Below are 18,588 nucleotides of genomic sequence, written 5' to 3'. Positions count from 1 at the left end.
CTCAAATTATTCACTTCATAAGTTGCATTATCAACAGAAATTGACTATGATAATGTATGGTTCGTTGACTCTAGTGCTTCAATTCATATGACATGCAAAAAGGAATTGTTTGATACCTATCATGAAAATAATAACGACACTCACATATATTTAGGAGATAATCGGTCTCATGAAATCAAAGGTTATGTTGTTGTATTTGTAACCTTACCAAATGGTGATGTAAGACAAATACAAAATATTATGTATGTTCCTAATCTCAAGAAGGATCTAATCTTTGTGTCGACTATTGCAGATCAAAATCTGAAAGTTGAATTTCTTAAGTCACATTGTGTTGTTAAGGATATACAGGATAACTACAACATAATGGCAAGATGAGTGTGAATGGGAGGCTTATACAAGCTTGATGTGACTAGTAAAAGTCATCGTGCATCATTTACACTCCTCTTGCTATTATGTTGTAGTTATCCTATATATCCTTGACAACACAATGTGACTTAAGGAATTCATTGAGATTATGATCTGCAATAGTCAAAACAAAGATTAGATTCTTCTTGATTCGAGGAACATACATCACATTCTATATTTGTCTTACATCACCATTTGGTAAGGTTACACATACATCACCATATTTGGCATGTGGTGGATGTGCTTTAGGGAAGATGCATAGGGAAGAGTTTCATACTCATACAAATAGAAGAAAAAGGGATATTCTTGAACTTGTGCATACATATGTGTGTGGGCCTATGCAGACTAGATCATTAGGAGGAGCATATTATTTCTTGATATTTGTTGATGATTGCACAAAATATACTTGGGTTTATTTCATGAGAAAGAAGAGTGATGTATTTGAATATTTCAAAGATTTTAAAAACTTGGTTGAGAAGCAAACAGGCAAATACATCAAGATCCTCTGATCTGATCAAGGGGGAGAGTATACATTAGGATAATTTGTCAAATACTGCAAAGCCCATGGAATTGTACAATAGTACACAATGCCACATACTCCATAACAAAATGGAGTAGCCGAAAGGAAGAACATAACCTTAGTAGAATGTGCAAGGAGCATGATGAAAGGTAAAAATATTACTAATGCTTTTTGGGAAGAAGCTATTAGTACTGTTGTTTATTTAAAAAATAGAAGTCCAACAATTTTAAATAATAAGACTCCATTTGAAGACAATTTATGGTTATAAACCATCAATAAGTCATCTAAGAATATTTGGAAGCAAAGCGTTTTCTCATGTTTCGAAAGAAGATAGGAGAAAACTTGATGCCAAAGCTATCAAGTGTATTTTCATTGGTTATTATTCTGATCATAAAGCATATAAGATGTTTGATCCTTCTACTCATAAAGTTTTTGCAAGAAAAGATGTTTTGTTTCATGAACATGCAAATGAAGACCATAAGGAGGACAATTATGATGCATGACATATTCCTCATGATTGTGATGATGTTATAGAAAATGTTGATGACAAATAGTAGTAGATACAAGAGGAAGAATCTAGTGATATGCACATCTCAAGCAGTGAGAGAACCCCTAGAGGAGAAAAAGCATCACCACAAAGCAAAAGAAAAGATGAAAGCAATGAACAACCAAGAAGGTCCTCACACCAAATTCAACCACTAGTAAGGTATAAATACTATGCATTGATGACTAAAGTGATGAATGTACTAGAGCCTTTGAATTTTAAAGAAGTTAATGAACATGCAGAATGGAGAAATGCAATGAAGGAAGAATATGATTCTATTATAAAAAATGATACATGGGAATTGACAGAATTACCTAAAGATAAAGTTCCCATAGGATCAAAATGGTTGTTCAAAACTAAATTTAATGTTGATGGAACTATGATAAATATAAAGCTAGATTTGTAGAAAAGGGTTATTCACAAATAGAAGGGATAGATTATGAAGAAATTTTTGCACCTGTAGCTAAAATGAACACCATTAGAATTATGATTGCATTGGAAACTAAGCATAACTAGAAGCTAAATTAGTTAGATGTCAAATCATCATTTCTGAATGGAGAATTGAAAGAGTAATTCTATTTTGTTTAGCCATAAGGTTTTGTAAAACGAGGAGAAGAGCATTTTGTTTGCAAGTTAAACAAAGCATTATATGAAAGCATTATATGGACTCATACAGGCACCCAGATCTTGGTATGTGAAGATTGATAAATTCTTCTCTCAATAGGGTATTATTCAAAGTAAAATAGATCCAAATATCTATATCAAGAGGGATGAAAAAGGACATATTATTTTGATTTATGTATATGTTAGTGATCTTATCATAATTGGAAGTGCTACCAAGGTGATTAAAATGATAAAAATCAACCTGTCACAAGAATTTGAAATGAAGGATCTTGGAGACCCGCATTATTTTTTAGGCCTTGAAGTTTGGAGACATAATGATAGAATCTTTGTCACACAAAGAAAATAGAGATGAATTAATCGAGAGATTCAATATGAATGGATGTAAAACAATATCTACACCACTTGAAAAAAACCTTAAACTCAATAGTGATGATAAAACAAAAGAAGTGGATGGCACATTATATAGACATTGGTGGGAAGTTTGAATTACCTAACTACAACCAAACCAGATATTGCATATTCAGTCAAAATACTTAGTCAATTCATTGAAAAGCCACGTGAAGTCACTAGAAAGAAGTAAAGAGAGTTCTTCGATACTTGAAGGAGACTAAAAACTTTGGTATTGAATATACTAATTATTTGAATGTTGAGTTGATAGGTTATTCAAATTCTGATTGGGAAGGAGATCCAGATGATAGGAATTCTGCCTCTGGTTATGCTTTCAATATTGGATCCGATATTGTGTCATGGAGCAATAAGAAACAACCAATTGTTTCTTTGTCTTCCATTGAAGCAGAGTATAAGGCCCTATGCAAGGCAACCTGTGAAGAAATTTGGCTAAGAAGAATTCTTAAAGACATGGGAGAAAAACAGGAAGGACCAACAGTTATCAAGTGTGACAATCAAAGCTCTATCAAATTGGCAAACAACCTAGTCTATCATGCAAGATCAAAGCACATTGAGACGCAACATCATTTGATCTATTGTAATACAAATAATAATGTGGCAGACATCTTTACTAAGCCTTTAGGAAAATACAAGTTCTTGTTATGTAGAGACAAGTTAGGTGTGATAAATAATTCATTTCTCCATTAAGGGGGAGACTTGGAGTTAATGGAGAAATAAAACATTTTGGATGATGTAGAACTCATGTGAATATTATGGATTGTGTAGAACTCGTGTCTTGATTGTTCTAGAGTGTGTAGAACTAGAGTCTTGAATGTTCTATAGTATAATAAACTCATTGTGTTCAATATGAGTCAGTTGCAGTTAAGTAGATGAGTCAGTTATAGTTGAGTACATGTTATTTTCTTTTATAAGGAAATCTGGTCATGTATTGTGCAATCAGTTTTGGGCTTTGGCCTGGATTAATAAAATCTTATTGTGTGTTATGTTCTAGCTATTTATTTAAGTACGAAATGGATTTTTTTGTGTGGTGGTGAGTAATATGTATGCAACAATAAGAAGGAACAAAATAAAAACTAATATAATCGCCTTATGTGATGAATGTTTTGATTTATTATGGTTTGAAACCCATATGAATTTGGAAAGGAATAAAGATGACAAATGGTAAATGCAATGGTTGCATTGAAAACAACAAAGTGTGACTTAACGAGAGTGACTGCTCACCCAATCAAGCTGACCGTTGTGTATAGAGGTGAGCCATGCCACCAATTTTATGTGAAAATCCTTTTTCATATTAATAATTGTAGTAAGGCCTTCCTAACATGATAATTGTATTCATTGTAGTGTGGCCTTGCTTCATTGTAAAGCTTAAGTGTCATTCGCTTTTCTATGTATGATTATTAGCTTCTTTGTGTCCTCATTTTTTTTTCATTTCGGTGATGTTGTTTCCCGACGGAAATAAAGTCGCCTCTTTTATGAATTTGAAAGTTCATTGTTATGTGGCGCTCCGCACAATGAACTTAGCGCTCCGCACAATGAACTTAGCTCATTGAGAGGAGTTATGCACAATCAACTTTCTATGCACTTATTGTGAGTTCATTCCATGTGGTTTGTCATAAAGGTAGATCCCACAACCCAATTAACACATTTACAATTTCATTGAAATGATAAAAGAGATAAGAAGAGAAAATCAAATAGTGATAATGCAACTGCCACCTATATTTATCAACGAAATGGATTTATTTGTGTAGTGGTGAGTAATGTGTATGCCGTGATAAGAAGGAACAAAATAAAAACTAATATAACTGCCTTCTACAATGATTGTCCTGATTTATCATGCTTTGCAACCCATACACATATCGAAAGGAATAAAGATGACAAATGGAAAAAGAAATGGTTGCATTGAAAACAACAAAGAATGACTTAACGAGAGTGACTACTCACCCCATCAAGCTGACAACTCTTTATAGAGATGAGCCATGCCACCAATTTTATGTGAAAGTTTTGTTTCATATTTATTGCAGTAGGGCCTTCCTAACATTGATAATCATATTCATTGTAGTGGGGCCTTGTCGGTTACACATATTCATTGTAAAGCTTAAGTGGCATTCACTTTGAGTGCGAGTTATCCCATGGTGTATAATACTCATTGTTTTGAATGTACAAATATTAGTGTCCTGGTGGAGACAAGTTGTGCAGAGGAAGTTGTGTGGAGGAAGCGTGTGCAAAGGAAGTTGTGTGGAGGTGGCTATTCGAAGGAAACGTGTGCGGAGGTGGTTGTGCGGAGGAAGTGTGTGTGGAGGAAGTTGTGGGGAGGAAGTTGTGCGGAGGTGGTTGCGTAGAGGAAGCTATGTTGAGGAAGTTGCGTGGATGAAGCATGTGCGGAGATGAAAATGTGGGTGAAATGTGGACCCATTGAAAGAAGCACGAACTTAATCAATTAATTAGTAGTAGAGGTAGAGAGTATGTTGTATTGCAATTATTACCCTTGTATTGTTTTTTATTTTGGTAAAAAAAAATTAACTTTATCATCTATCTATTACTAGTCTATTATATGGCCGATTAGGTTTTTTTTTTTAAATTCTAATTTGAATATGAAAAAACTCTTATTATATATATTTATATATAAAAAACAATATTACATATTACAATTGCTTTAATATTGTTATTCACTCTATACATGAATTAGTCACTTCAACATTTAGTCCTACAAAATTTGAAATTTTATCATATATTTCTTGATTTTTTTGGAAAAGATTAAAGTATCACACAGAACTTCTTTGATTTTATCTTTATTTTCTTTAATTTCTCTCCATAAATACTTTCTTTATTTATATTTTATTATTTATTATTTATTATTCTTTTTATTTTATTTATCCATACAAATAATTTTTTTATTTTCATTTTTAATTAACTTGATTCAGATGCCTTGATAGACCATTAAAAATCAATTAAATAATTCCTATACTCACAAATTCAAGCATGTTTTATAAAAAAAAAAAAAATCCTTTATAAATACTTTCTTTATTTATATTTATATTTATTTATTATTCTTTATATTTTATTTAATTTATCCCTGCACATAATTTTTTTTATTTTCTGATTCAGATGCTTTGATAACCAATTAAAAATCAATTAAATAATTCCTATACTCACAAATTCAAACACGTTTTATATAAAAAAATCCTTTATAGACAAGATTGTTTACCTGAAACACTTACTGAGCAGATCTATGTGCTGTTGGTGGTATTGTAAACCTCAGCTAGCTAAATAATAACCATGTGTTTGTAAAACATACAGTACGACATATCAGAGCATGTTGCAGTAAAAACCAAGTACCGTATTCTAAAAATTTATGTTTTTTTTTTTTCTTAAAAGCTACGGAAATTCCGGTTCCAACCATTTTTTTTTACTGTCCGGGCAAAACCCTGACATGACACATTATGATCAAAACTCCAAGCTGATTGTGCCCTGATTCTTGGGTATCCAGCAGTTAATATGATATTGCTAATTACAACAGCATTGTTTGAACCAATAAGACTCCCACGTTCTCCTCTGGTTTTGCATAGACTATAACTATTCTGAAACCCAACCTGGAGCTCAAATCTTGAAACTGAACCTGACAGGACTGCAATGGCAGCGAACATGGAGAAAAGGCCTCACGTTCTTGTATTCCCATTCCCAGCACAGGGCCATATGATTTCCCTGCTTGACCTCACCCACGCCCTCGCATCCCATGGCCTCTCCGTAACGGTCCTCACAACTCCTCGAAATCAATCCCTCTTGAATCCTCTTTTGCAGAGAGCTTCATCAGAGGGGCTTCAGATTCAACCTCTTATCATTCCCCTTCTTCCCATTGAAGGGCTACCACCGGGATGTGAAAACATGGCGCAGATTCAACCTTTGATCATTCCCCTTCCTCCCACTGAAGGGCTACCACCGGGATGTGAAAACATGGCGCAGCTTCTGTTAGTTTGACAACGAATTAGTAACTTTAGGTAAATGTAAATAGACAGTTGTATACCGAATAATTAGTTATGTAACGCTAGTTGGTGATATAAAACTATCGAATGCCCATGAAATAAAAACATGGAGAATCATTGTTAAATAAAATTCCATTCAATTCAGTTTTGTGTTTCAGTTTCACATCTTGGTCATTTGTGGTTTCTTCGCTGTTTCTTTTCCTGTTTTTCTCCCATTTGATCAACAATTGGTATCAGAGCATGAGCGTGAAAGAAAGCGAACCCGTGTTGAAGAAAGGGCATCCAGCGAGAGTCCAGAACTGGTGAAAGAAAGCGAAGTCGGCCTGCACGTTGAAGAAAAGGAAATCTCGTGAGAGTTATCTCTGTCAGGCATCCAACGAGACTCCAGAGCCGGCCTGCACGTTTCAGAACCTGCGTAAAGACCAACAGAAGCTGTGTGAGAGGCTTGCGTAAAGACCAGCAGAAACTGCGTGAGAGGAGGTCAGCGTGGAGACCAGCTGCGTGAGAGGAGGTCAGCGTGGAGACCAGCTGCGTGAGAGGAGGTCAGCGTGGAGACCAGCTGTGTGAGAGCCTACGTGAGCCCAGTTTTTTTTTTTTAAATCAGAAGCTTCATGAGAGCCTGCGTGAGGCCAGTTATCTGCCTGCTTGAGGATGCGTGAGGAAAGACCGCTGCGTTGATTTCCTTGCCTGCGTGCTGTTGCGTGGAGGTTCTAAAGGGTGCCGGAACTGTGGCACTGTTACGTACCAGAGATGAACTGTGCTGATCAAAGCTGCGTGAAAGACCGGGTATCATTTTTTCTTTCAGCCATTGCTAAATAAATTCTGGGCTTGTATTCAGCAATAGTTTCAGATTTTTTTTTTTAAAAGGAATGTGTGAGTGAAATAGAAGGAACAGAAGACAATTTTTTTTATTGAAGAAAAGAAAATTTTAAGGGTTTTGGAGAAATAAAGAGAGTTTTTTTTATTGAAGAAAAGAATATTTTAAGGGTTTTGGAGAAATAAGGAGATATACTCCTTAGGGTTCTTTCTATTTGGAGAAATAAGGAGATATACTCTTTAGTTGAAGGAAAAATAAAAAAAAAAGGAAATATAAAACCCTAGAAAGACTGAAACCCTAGGAAGGAGGAAAAATGGCCAAGATGTCAAATGCAAGATTCGAGGTGGAGAAATTCACCGGAAAGAGCAATTTTGCTCTTTGGAAACTGAAGGTTAAGGATCTGCTTGTGCAACAAGGGTTGCACAAGGCATTGGATGGGGTAACTAAGAAACCTACAACCATGACTACTTCAGACTGGGAGGACTTGGATGCCCGAGCTCTCAGTAGCATTCGATTATGCCTAGCGGATGAAGTTCTCTTCAACATTGTTGAAGAGACTACGGTGTCAGGATTGTGGGAAAAACTTGAAAACCTCTATATGACAAAATCATTAACCCACAGAATTTATCTGAAACGACAGTTATACAGTCTTCGAATGAAAGAAGGTTCAAACGTTGCAGAACATTTGAATGTTTTTAATACACTAATTTGTCAATTAACAGATATGGAAGTCAAGACACAGGAAGAAGATAAAGCCATAACCTTGCTGTGTTCTCTGCCTGAATCATGGGATCACTTCGTAACTTCAATCAGCTTCAGCTCTGCTGATTCTTTGAAGTTTGAATCAGTTGTGGGAGCTCTTCTGTCTGAAGAAGTACGAAGGAAATCCAGCACTGAAACAACTGCATCAGAAGCCATGGTCGCTAGAGGACGCTCAAAGGAAAGAGGAGAAAAACCAAGGAGGTCTTCCAGGTCGAAATCGAAGGGCAAGAAGTGTAAGGCAAAATGTTGGAACTGCGGTAAAGTTGGACACTTGAAGAAGGATTGTTGGAAACGGAAGGCATCCGAAAACCTGAAGAACGAAGCGAATCAGGTCGATTTAGGTATGATAGACAAAGTTTTATCTGCTGAAGAATTATGTATGATAAATGAAACTTCACCTGATTGTAATGTCTCTCAGAGTTTTGATAGCTGGCTGTTAGACTCTGGTGCTTCGCATCACATGTGCCGACATAGAAATTGGTTTACCTCGTATGAAAATGTAAACGGTAGTTCTGTGTTTATGGGTAACAATGTGTCATGTCAGATTGTTGGGATGGGAGATATCAGGATTAAGATGTATGATAACACAGTTAGGACATTAACTAGTGTTAGACATGTACCTGATTTGAAGAAAAAATTAATCTCTTTGGGAGTGTTGGATTCAGATGGTTATAAGTTTACAGGTCAAGATGGCGTCTTGAAAGTCTTTAAAGGAGCCCTTGTGGTTATGAAGGCAGAAAAGGTCGGAAATCTTTACAGGTTAAAAGGAAGTACTCAGGTCAGTGAAGCAGCGGTTGCGTCAGAAAAGGAAGAAGCAGGTACTCATCTGTGGCATCAGCGTTTGGGTCATATGAGCGAGAAAGGTCTTCATATACTGATGAAACGTAAATCTCTTCCAGGTCTGAAATCCTTGAATTTAGATTTCTGTAAACATTGTGTGTATGGAAAACAGTGTAAACAAAGATTTAAAGTTGGAAATCATAATAGTAAAGATGTTTTAGACTACATTCATTTTGATTTGTGGGGGCCTTCCCCTGTTATGTCATATGGAGGTGCATTGTATTTTTTAACATTCATTGATGATTACTCCCGTAAAGTTTGGATCTATATGATAAAAAGGAAAGCTGATGTATTAAATGTCTTTAAACAATTTAAAGTAATGGTAGAGAAAAGATCAGGCAAATCTATTAAATGTCTAAGAACTAACAATGGTGGTGAGTCCACTTCTGTTGAATTTGAACAATACTGTAAGGATGAGGGCATTGTTAGACACAAAACTGCTGTTTATACTCCTCAGCGAAATGGTGTGGCTGAGCGTATGAATCGGACTCTTATGGAAAGAACCAGAAGCATGATCAGCAATGCTAACTTGCGAAAAGAGTTGTTGGCAGAAGCAATATCTACTGCTTGTTATTTAGTTAACAGGTCACCTTCAGTAGCAATTGATTGTAAAATTCCTAAAGAAGTTTGGACAGGTCAGTCTTGTGACTATTCACATTTGAGGATATTTGGCTGTGATGCTTATTCTCTTATTCCGAAAAATCAGCGTTCAAAATTAGATCCAAAGTCGAAATGTTATGTCTTTGTTGGGTATGACTATGCAGTGAAAGGATATAGGTTGTGGGATCCTACATTGCGAAAGATAGTCATTAGTAGAGATGTAACATTTGATGAATCCTCTTTGTTAAAATCAAATGTTGAAAGAATTGAACAGGAACAGGTATCGCCGAGTCAACGAGTTCAGTTGGAGGCTAGACCTTTCGGTGACAGTCGAAAGGAAGGAGAGACTTCTGGAGAAAAAGGTGTTGAAGACACAAAGGAAGTCGTTGAAGCTTCTGAACCAGTGCAAGTTTCTGAACCAGTTCAGCAACCAGTCGCTCTGAGAAGGTCTACAAGGGAAAGGAAAACTCCCAAAAGGTATGAAGATTCTGCTTCATCTTTTGCTTTGATTACTGAAGATGGGGAACCTTCTTGTTATCAGGAAGCAGTAGATGATACAGATAGCGAGAAATGGAAAATGGCTATGGAAGAAGAAATGGACTCCTTAGCCAAGAACAATACCTGGGATCTTGTAGAGCTTCCTGAAGGGAGAAGTGTTGTTGGATGTAAATGGGTCTTCAAGCTGAAACGGAAAGTTGATGGTAGTATTGAAAGGTATAAGGCGCGACTGGTAGCGAAAGGGTATTCTCAGGTTGAAGGTATAGACTTTCATGAGATTTTTTCTCCAGTTGTAAAACTTGTTTCTATACGTACTGTGTTGGCAATAACTGCATTGCTTAATCTTGAGTTAGAACAGTTAGATGTTAAAACAGCTTTTCTACATGGTGATTTGAACGAAGAGATATATATGGAACAACCAGAAGGTTTTGTACGAGGTCGCAACAGAAGATTAGTTTGCAAGCTCAGGAAATCATTGTATGGTCTGAGGCAATCTCCCAGACAATGGTACAAGAAGTTTGATTCCTTCATGGTGAGCCAGAACTTTATAAGAAGTGAGTATGATCATTGTGTGTACTTCAAAAGTTTCAATGACATATTCATTATCTTAGCTTTGTATGTTGACGATATGCTTATTGCAAGCAAAATCAAGGAAGAGATCAACAGGTTAAAGGCTCAACTCTAGGACGTTTGATATGAAGGATCTTGGAGCAGCAAAACATATCTTGGGCATGGAGATACACAGAGACAGGAAAAATGGTAAGCTTTGGTTGTCACAGCAGAAGTATGTGGAGAAGGTACTTGAAAAGTTCTCTATGAATAATGTGAAACCTGTTAATGTTCCTTTAGCTTCCCATTTTAAGCTTTCTTCGGTTTTGAGTCCTAGAGCTGATGAAGAAAAGCAGTATATGTCTCATGTACCATATGCAAACGCTGTAGGAAACTTAATGTATGCGATGGTATCTACAAGACCTGACATTTCACATGCAGTTGGAGTTGTCAGCAGGTTCATGGAAAATCCAGGTAAAGAACATTGGCAAGCAGTGAAATGGGTGCTTCGATATCTAAGAGGCACAAGTGACCATTGCATCGTCTTTAACGATAGTGAAGGATTAGTCTGCGGATATGTAGATGCTGACTATGCAGGTGATTTGGACAAAAGAAGATCTACTACAGGTTATGTCTTTACTCTTGCAGGTGGAGCAATTAGTTGGATGTCAAAGCTTCAAGAAACAGTTGCATTGTCCACTACCGAAGCCGAATATATTGCTGCTTCAGATGCTAGTAAAGAAGCAATCTGGTTAAAGGGTCTGCTCGATGAAATTGGAAGAACGCAGGAGAAAGTGAATGTACTTTGTGACAGTCAAAGTGCTATTCACTTGGCTACAAACCCTGCCTATCACAGCAGAACCAAGCACATTGATGCAAAGTATCATTTTTTGAGACATGTGATCGATGGCGGAAAAGTAGCTCTTAAAAAGGTCCATACACGAGAAAATTGTGCAGACATATTCACAAAGCCAGTTACAGTAGAGAAGTTGCGGTGGTGTTTAGCTTCTCTTGGCTTGCAGGAAAGATGATGAATGGGAAAATTGTTGTCAAGGTGGAGTTTGTTAGTTTGACAACGAATTAGTAACTTTAGGTAAATGTAAATAGACAGTTGTATACCGAATAATTAGTTATGTAACGATAGTTGGTGATATAAAACTATCGAATGCCCATGAAATAAAAACACGGAGAATCATTGTTAAATAAAATTCCATTCAATTCAGTTTTGTGTTTCAGTTTCACGTCTTGGTCATTTGTGGTTTCTTTGCTGTTTCTTTTCCTGTTTTTCTCCCATTCTATCAACAGCTTCCTTATAATCTCATCCCGCTCTTCATGGATTCATTCAAGGAGCTTGCTCATCCAATAGAAGATTGGTTCCACAGCGAAAGGAGAGCTCGGATTATGGATTCGGCCCTCCTGTTTGCATTATCAGCGATATCGTCCTCGGATGGACTCAGCACACAGCTGCCAAGCTCGGCATATCCAGGATAGTGTATCACCCATCCAGTGCTTTTGCTGTTTCTGTCATCTATTCTCTGTGGAAATACATGCCACATGAAAAGGTATCAGCAGATAATGATATAGTCCATATTCCCGATGCTCCTTATCCTGTCAGTTTTCCAAGGTATCAAATCTCGCGCCTCGCTCGCGTGTATAAGAGGTCCGATCCTGTCTTTGAATCCATGAGATATTCCATGAATTTGAATGTAAAAAGCTGGGGTACGATTATCAACACCTTCTATGATCTAGAAGCCATTTACATAGACCATGTGTAGAGAGTTTCAGGTAGGCCTGTTTGGTCTGTCAGTCCTCTGCTTCCTCCTGCTTTGTTCGAGGCGAAGCAGAGAAGAGCAATGATTGAAAGGGGGAAGCCCACTTCAATCGAGGACTCGTTATGTCTTCAGTGGCTTGACTCACAGAAAAATAAGTATGTTATTTATATTTGCTTTGGCAGCCAGGCCCGCCTTTCAAATAAACAAATCCAGGAGATGGCAGCAGGGCTGGAGGCAAGTGAAGAGTCCTTCATATGGGTCATCAGGGATCCTCCAAGTAGCATGCCTGCTGATGAATATGGTATGATTCCACAAGGGTTTGAAGAGAGAATGGAGGGAAGAGGTCTGATAATTAGAGGTTGGGCACCACAACTCTTGATCCTCTCACACCCTTCTGTTGGGGGTTTTCTTACCCACTGCGGGTGGAATTCCACCTTGGAGAGCATCACAGTGGGAGTTCCAATGATAACATGGCCTATGAACGCAGATCAATACATAGATGCTCTGTTATTGGTTGAACATCTCAAGGTTGGAATCAGGTTATGTGAGGGTGCCACCACAGTGCCCAACCAAGATGACTTGAGAATTGCAGTTAAACGACTGCTGGGAAGAGAAGAAGAAGAGATGAAAAGAGCAGAAGAGCCGAGGAGGGTAGCGAAAAGAGCAGTGCAAGAAGGGGGAACCTCCTACAAAAGTATAGAAGACCTTGTAAGTGAGATTAAGAAGCTGAAAGTGCAGGTTAATTAATATTTGTACACTGAATGTGGATTATGGTGCATTTTGCTAATATCATTCAACGTGGAATGTTTTTTTCTAATATCATTCCATAGAATAAGAATATGAATGATGTATAAACACCAAACTATAAAGCATTTATTGAAATGAGGTGTTTTCTTCTAACAATATTCTAGAGATTCAATGAAAATCATAGATAAACACCAAGCTACAAAGCATTTATTGTAACAGGGTGCAGTATATACTTGTCAGCAGTAAAACTTTGTATACAGAAATCTATTCATACATTACACCAAAATACAGTAAATAACTAAGTGCATAATATTTATCATAAAATAATAATGACTGCCATTTGGTGTCTTCTCTGTAATAAATTTGAAAGGTCTTATTTGAAACATTTCTTACTGCAAAAATATTTGGTCAAACAAACTACCCATGTGGCCATCCAATATGGTCTGCAATATCAATTTCTGGTTTCTTATTTTTTTTTAAATTCTTTGGAAATCAAGATTCCTTAACTAATTTTACCTTACTGTCATGATCTACTTTGTCTGGATTAACATAGGCTATTCTGCAATGCTATATCTGCCCAAAACTCTGTACTAATACATCTCTGATCTGTTACACGAAAATCCATGATTCCACCATTAATACTTGTATTTTTCCGGACAATTTTGTCATAGTTTCCCCTATCCTGTGTACCATGTAGTTCTAGGCATGTTTCTTTGTTTAAGATTTCTCCTGATGGTTTCCTCAAATTCTATTAATTGCTGTTGATGTTTTGATCTGTTTATCCTAACGGATACAAAGACAGATTAAATGTTCAAATACAACCACCGCAAATTAGAAGGTTGAGATACAATTGCGGTTTGATTGTTTTGGAAACACTGGAATCGATATTACAAATAATACACAACTAAAGTTTAATAATTTTTATTAATATAAAAAATAAAATAAAATAGTTTTCTTAGTATAATTTGTGTAACTTTGAGAGTAATGACTTGTGATGAATAAATGGTTTAATATTATAAAAAATATTAATTTAATTAATAATTTTTGGAAAATATACTCTATATTAATAATATATTTTATTTAAATAATTAAAAAATATATTTATTTTGAAATTTTTATTTAAATTAAAAATTATTTTTTATTAAAATATATTTATTAACCTAAGCAAATATCATTGAATCTATTTCATTTGCTTTACTTAAATTCATTGTATAAAATTGCAATGAAGGAACAATCACTATTATTCACGATTATCATTTTATTTGTTTCACCAAAATTTATTGCATCAAAATTGTAAAATGCTTTAGATTAGAGTTATGGAAAAATCATCATTATTTATGATTTTTATTTTAGGAAAACATACATATTCAAAAGACACTATGAATCATGACTATGAGAGTTAAATTTGGCAATACAACTTCAAGATTTTTTGTTGTTTAAAATACATTTTTGAATGCATGAATGGATTCAGCTTCCTATGAAACCCCTGGGGCACTCGAATTTTGCAGATTAAACAATTTAAACTCAAGCTTTTAAATTTTGATGAAAATTAAGAAAAAATGTTGTGAAAAAAGGTCATTTGTCTATAAGTTAAGCTATATATATATATATATATATATATATATATAGCAATTGTATCACATGTTGCAAAGGAAATACTCAATTTAAACGCAAGCTTTTAAATTTTAATGAAAATTAACTAGAAAAAATGTTGTGAAAAAGGTTATTTCGTCAAGTTACTATATATATATATATATATATATATATATATATATAACTAGCAATTGCATCACATGTTGCAAAGGAAATACTGTAAGGTCTAACATATCGAAGAATAGTATAGATGAAGAAGATGTGATATGTTATTGTTTCCTTTAACGTAAAGTAATAAATAAATTTAGCTTTACCATTTATTTGTATTATTACACTGAACTAAAACTTATTCAAACTTCTAGAGTTGTTCTACCAAATACTTTTTCAAGACAAACATCATTTGTGAATCTACTTGGAAGTAATATATGTTGAATGAAACACTTCTCAGAGGTTAATAACAAAAATAAAAGTGAAATTAGGCACAATGCTACATATCCTACTCATAACATAAAATGCACTTGCTTGTTTGGCTTAAATTCTTCCCTTGTAAAAGGAATTTAATGCAAAATGAATGGACAAAAACTTGCAAAAAGGCTTTGTAAATCCATTGCTTAGAGCCAATGTCTTATTATACCATTCATTGTTCTCAGCCCAGAGGTCACTGAATTCATCCAGAAAGTGAAGCTTGTAGGTACTTGTGAGGGGTTCGAAGAACCTAGTGTCCATCTTATTTGTGGCAATATACACATGCCTTCTCTTTCTATTCTATACCTAAGTTTCTCCAACAGGGCATCAGGGATTGTGTCCTAGTCTAGATTAGGCTAGAGATTTACGTTTTTTTTCCTTCTCCCCTCTAACAACATGTACTGAATCAAAATCCTAGTTCATTCTAGTATTGATTGCCAAACAATGGACCAATATATTTGTCATAGTTGTCAACTTACCAGATTACATGAAGAAGTTGTTGAAGAAAGTAGTAGTCTTGGGTGGTTGGGCTCGTTTAGAAGCACTGTTATAGTTCCTACTCAATGATGAAGAGGAATAATTGAATCTAATTATACTCCTAAATTGTTAAACCTAAAACCCTAAACCTGGTTGGACCAACCTCCCTCAATTGATGGCACATGTACGATAATTTGCAATTTAAATTCCATTAGCATGGACATTGGCCTCTATCGCTAAAATAGAAAATGGGAATATTCAAAAACATCGTGGATGAACATATATGATTATGCAATCAGAACAGAACTTAAGATACCTTGCTTACAAAAATGTAAAATAACAATTACAAATATGCAAAAACTATAGCAAAACCTAGGCGAGGATCCCAATGCACAAGCAAAACTCATTACAAATATTATGTTTTGTAGACCTACAAGTATAATATACATACATATATATATATATATATATATATATATATATATATATATATATATATAGATATATATATAGGATCATTTTTATAGTACAATATAGTAGAGATTTATAGATGTTTAGAATATTTAAGTAGTGAAATAATCAGACAATTTCAAGGAAAAAGCAGTGAGACAAAGTGAGTCTTGCAATGTTCCTGTCAGATTGCCAATTTCTTTGTTTTCAATTTCACATCCTTCATGTTCATCATTATAGCTTTGTATTACAATATGGATGTCGCAAATTTGACGTTTTTCTCTCCTCACTAGCCCCTCTCAAATTTTGTGCAGTAGCTTGAAGTCCTTCCTTCCCTTTACATAGACAAGATTGAGCTTTATCAACACTCAAGAGTATATTATTGCATAGTTTGTGTTTTAGTCTTGGGCAACCTTCAAATTTTGACGAACCTTCTTTACGGTTTGTTCCATTTCAGGTAACATGTCCGGTCTTAGTTTGATTTTGTCTTAGGTTAGGATGTTTGGGATTTTTTTTAACTATTAATGTATGCATAAAATCTAAATATTAAATCTAACTTCCAAAATCTTTTTTCAAGGGAGCTGGATGAACTTAACATCGAAAAGCTATAAAATTCAAAATAGAGAATTTACAAAGCTACTTTGCCAAAATTTAACTTGAAACAAATTATTGACAAACATCATACATGGAAAAATTTAGGGGCGAATGTTCGCCCTTTGGCGAAATTAAGGGGTTTTAAATTTTTAGTGTGCAAATATTTTGTATCATAGTACATTTTTACAAATCGCCTCAAATAGCCCACCTTATTTTAAGGGAGAGGGTAAAAAAGGTAAATTTAGCCCTTGAAATTAGGAGTTACAACCTTCCATTCGCCCTAATTTTCAATAATAGGTTTTATTTAAGTGAATCCTATGGGCCAAATACCATATTTATAAAAGAAGTATGGTAAATTAATAAAAATATAAATAAATGAGAGGTATGGTAAATAAATAAAACATTTTTTTATATTTACTCCATAAGTCACCTTATATACATGCAAGGGTGTAAACAAATAAAAATATAAATAAAGTGGAAGTATGGTAAATAAATAAAACCTCTTTCTATACTTACTCAACAGGTACGGTAAATAAATAAAAATATAAATAAACTAGATGCATGGTAAATAAATAAAACCTCTTTTTATATTTAGTCCATAACCCTCTTTCTATTTATGAAGGCTCAGAAAAGAGGTTTTATTTAAGTGAATCCTATGGGCCAAATACCATATTTGTAAAGAGTTATGGTAAATTAATAAAAATATAAATAAACAAGAAGTATGGTAAACAAATAAAATATTTTTTTATATTTACTCCATAAGTCACCTTATATTTAAGAACACTAAAAAATGCGTTATATTTAGGTGAAACCTATGGGCAAAATGTTATGGGCCAAATACCATGGACTGGATTATTATTAATACCATGCAAAAAAACATTATTAACCCTAATATTAATATTAATAAAAATAAAAATGACACATGGTATTGACCCATGGTATTCACGTGGAATGTAGCCTATTTAAATGGGGGAATTAAACCAGCATAGATCCATCTTTACTCTAGATCTACTAATCCCGGAGAGGTATCAAATATCGTGATATGCAACTTAGCATAGAGTGAAAAAATATTTGATCCCTCTCGGGGCTTGGTGGATCGAGAGTAAAAATGGATGTTGATCGAGAGTAAAAATGGATGTTGTAATTTAATGTATTTTAAACATTTTAACTTGGTTAAAATAAAAAATAAATAAAAATCAATTATTAATTTTTATAAATTATTAATAGTAATTTTTAAGCTCCAGGTTTATGATAACCCATGGTATTGACCCATGGTAATACCATGGTATTCATGTGAGCATAGACTATTTAAAGGGGAAATTCTATCATCTTAGATATCTTAATTCCGGGTCTACCAAGTGCTCAGAGGGATAAATAGATTTCATCCCCCTAAGAGTGGTAGATGTGGAGTTAAGATGGATATAGGTTGATTTTTATGAAAATGAAGATATTAAATAGACTTAGAAATTATATTGTAAAAACATCTTAAGGTGAATGGCTAAAGCTACATTTAATCACTTCACACAATTTAGTAAAAAATACCAATATCTCCATTAATATTGGTTTTTAACTTTTTCTGATTTAACAAAAAAAATTCAAAACAATGAAACCTTATCACTCTTTCCACATCACCCTCGCAGAAGATTTCTCACCATTTTTCAAACATTCTCAATATGATATCTTCATGAAAAAGTTTAGGTAATGATGTTGAATTAGTTGTTTGAAAAATAAGTTGGTTTGTACAACCTTTCATCTTCTGTGCTATTCTTAGTTTGTCCTAATGATCTGTAGGGGTTGGAGCCACTACACCATATTTTCCTAAAAGGTAGAGATTGTTCACCAAAAAGGAAATTAATCTACATGTTACAACGCTGTTAAAAAATGCGAGACCTATCACGGTAGTGAATTATGCTAATAAGAAATTTAGATTGGGAGATACGTAA

At 34.6% G+C, this 18,588-nt stretch overlaps 1 pseudogene; it reads left to right on the top strand.

The window, feature by feature from the left end:
* Positions 1–5,926: 5,926 nt before the first annotated feature.
* On the top strand, positions 5,927–13,117 carry LOC149207326 (UDP-glycosyltransferase 89B2-like; annotated as a pseudogene).
* The last annotated feature ends 5,471 nt before the right edge of the window (positions 13,118–18,588 follow it).

The sequence above is a fragment of the Pinus tabuliformis genome, chromosome 1_2 (genome assembly GCF_031772625.1).
Source record: "Pinus tabuliformis cultivar Carrire ecotype Pingquan chromosome 1_2, CPIR1, whole genome shotgun sequence".
Classification (NCBI taxonomy): Eukaryota; Viridiplantae; Streptophyta; class Pinopsida; order Pinales; family Pinaceae; genus Pinus; species Pinus tabuliformis.
Note: the sequence above shows the minus strand (reverse complement) of the source record. Positions and strands in the feature narration are given on the sequence as shown.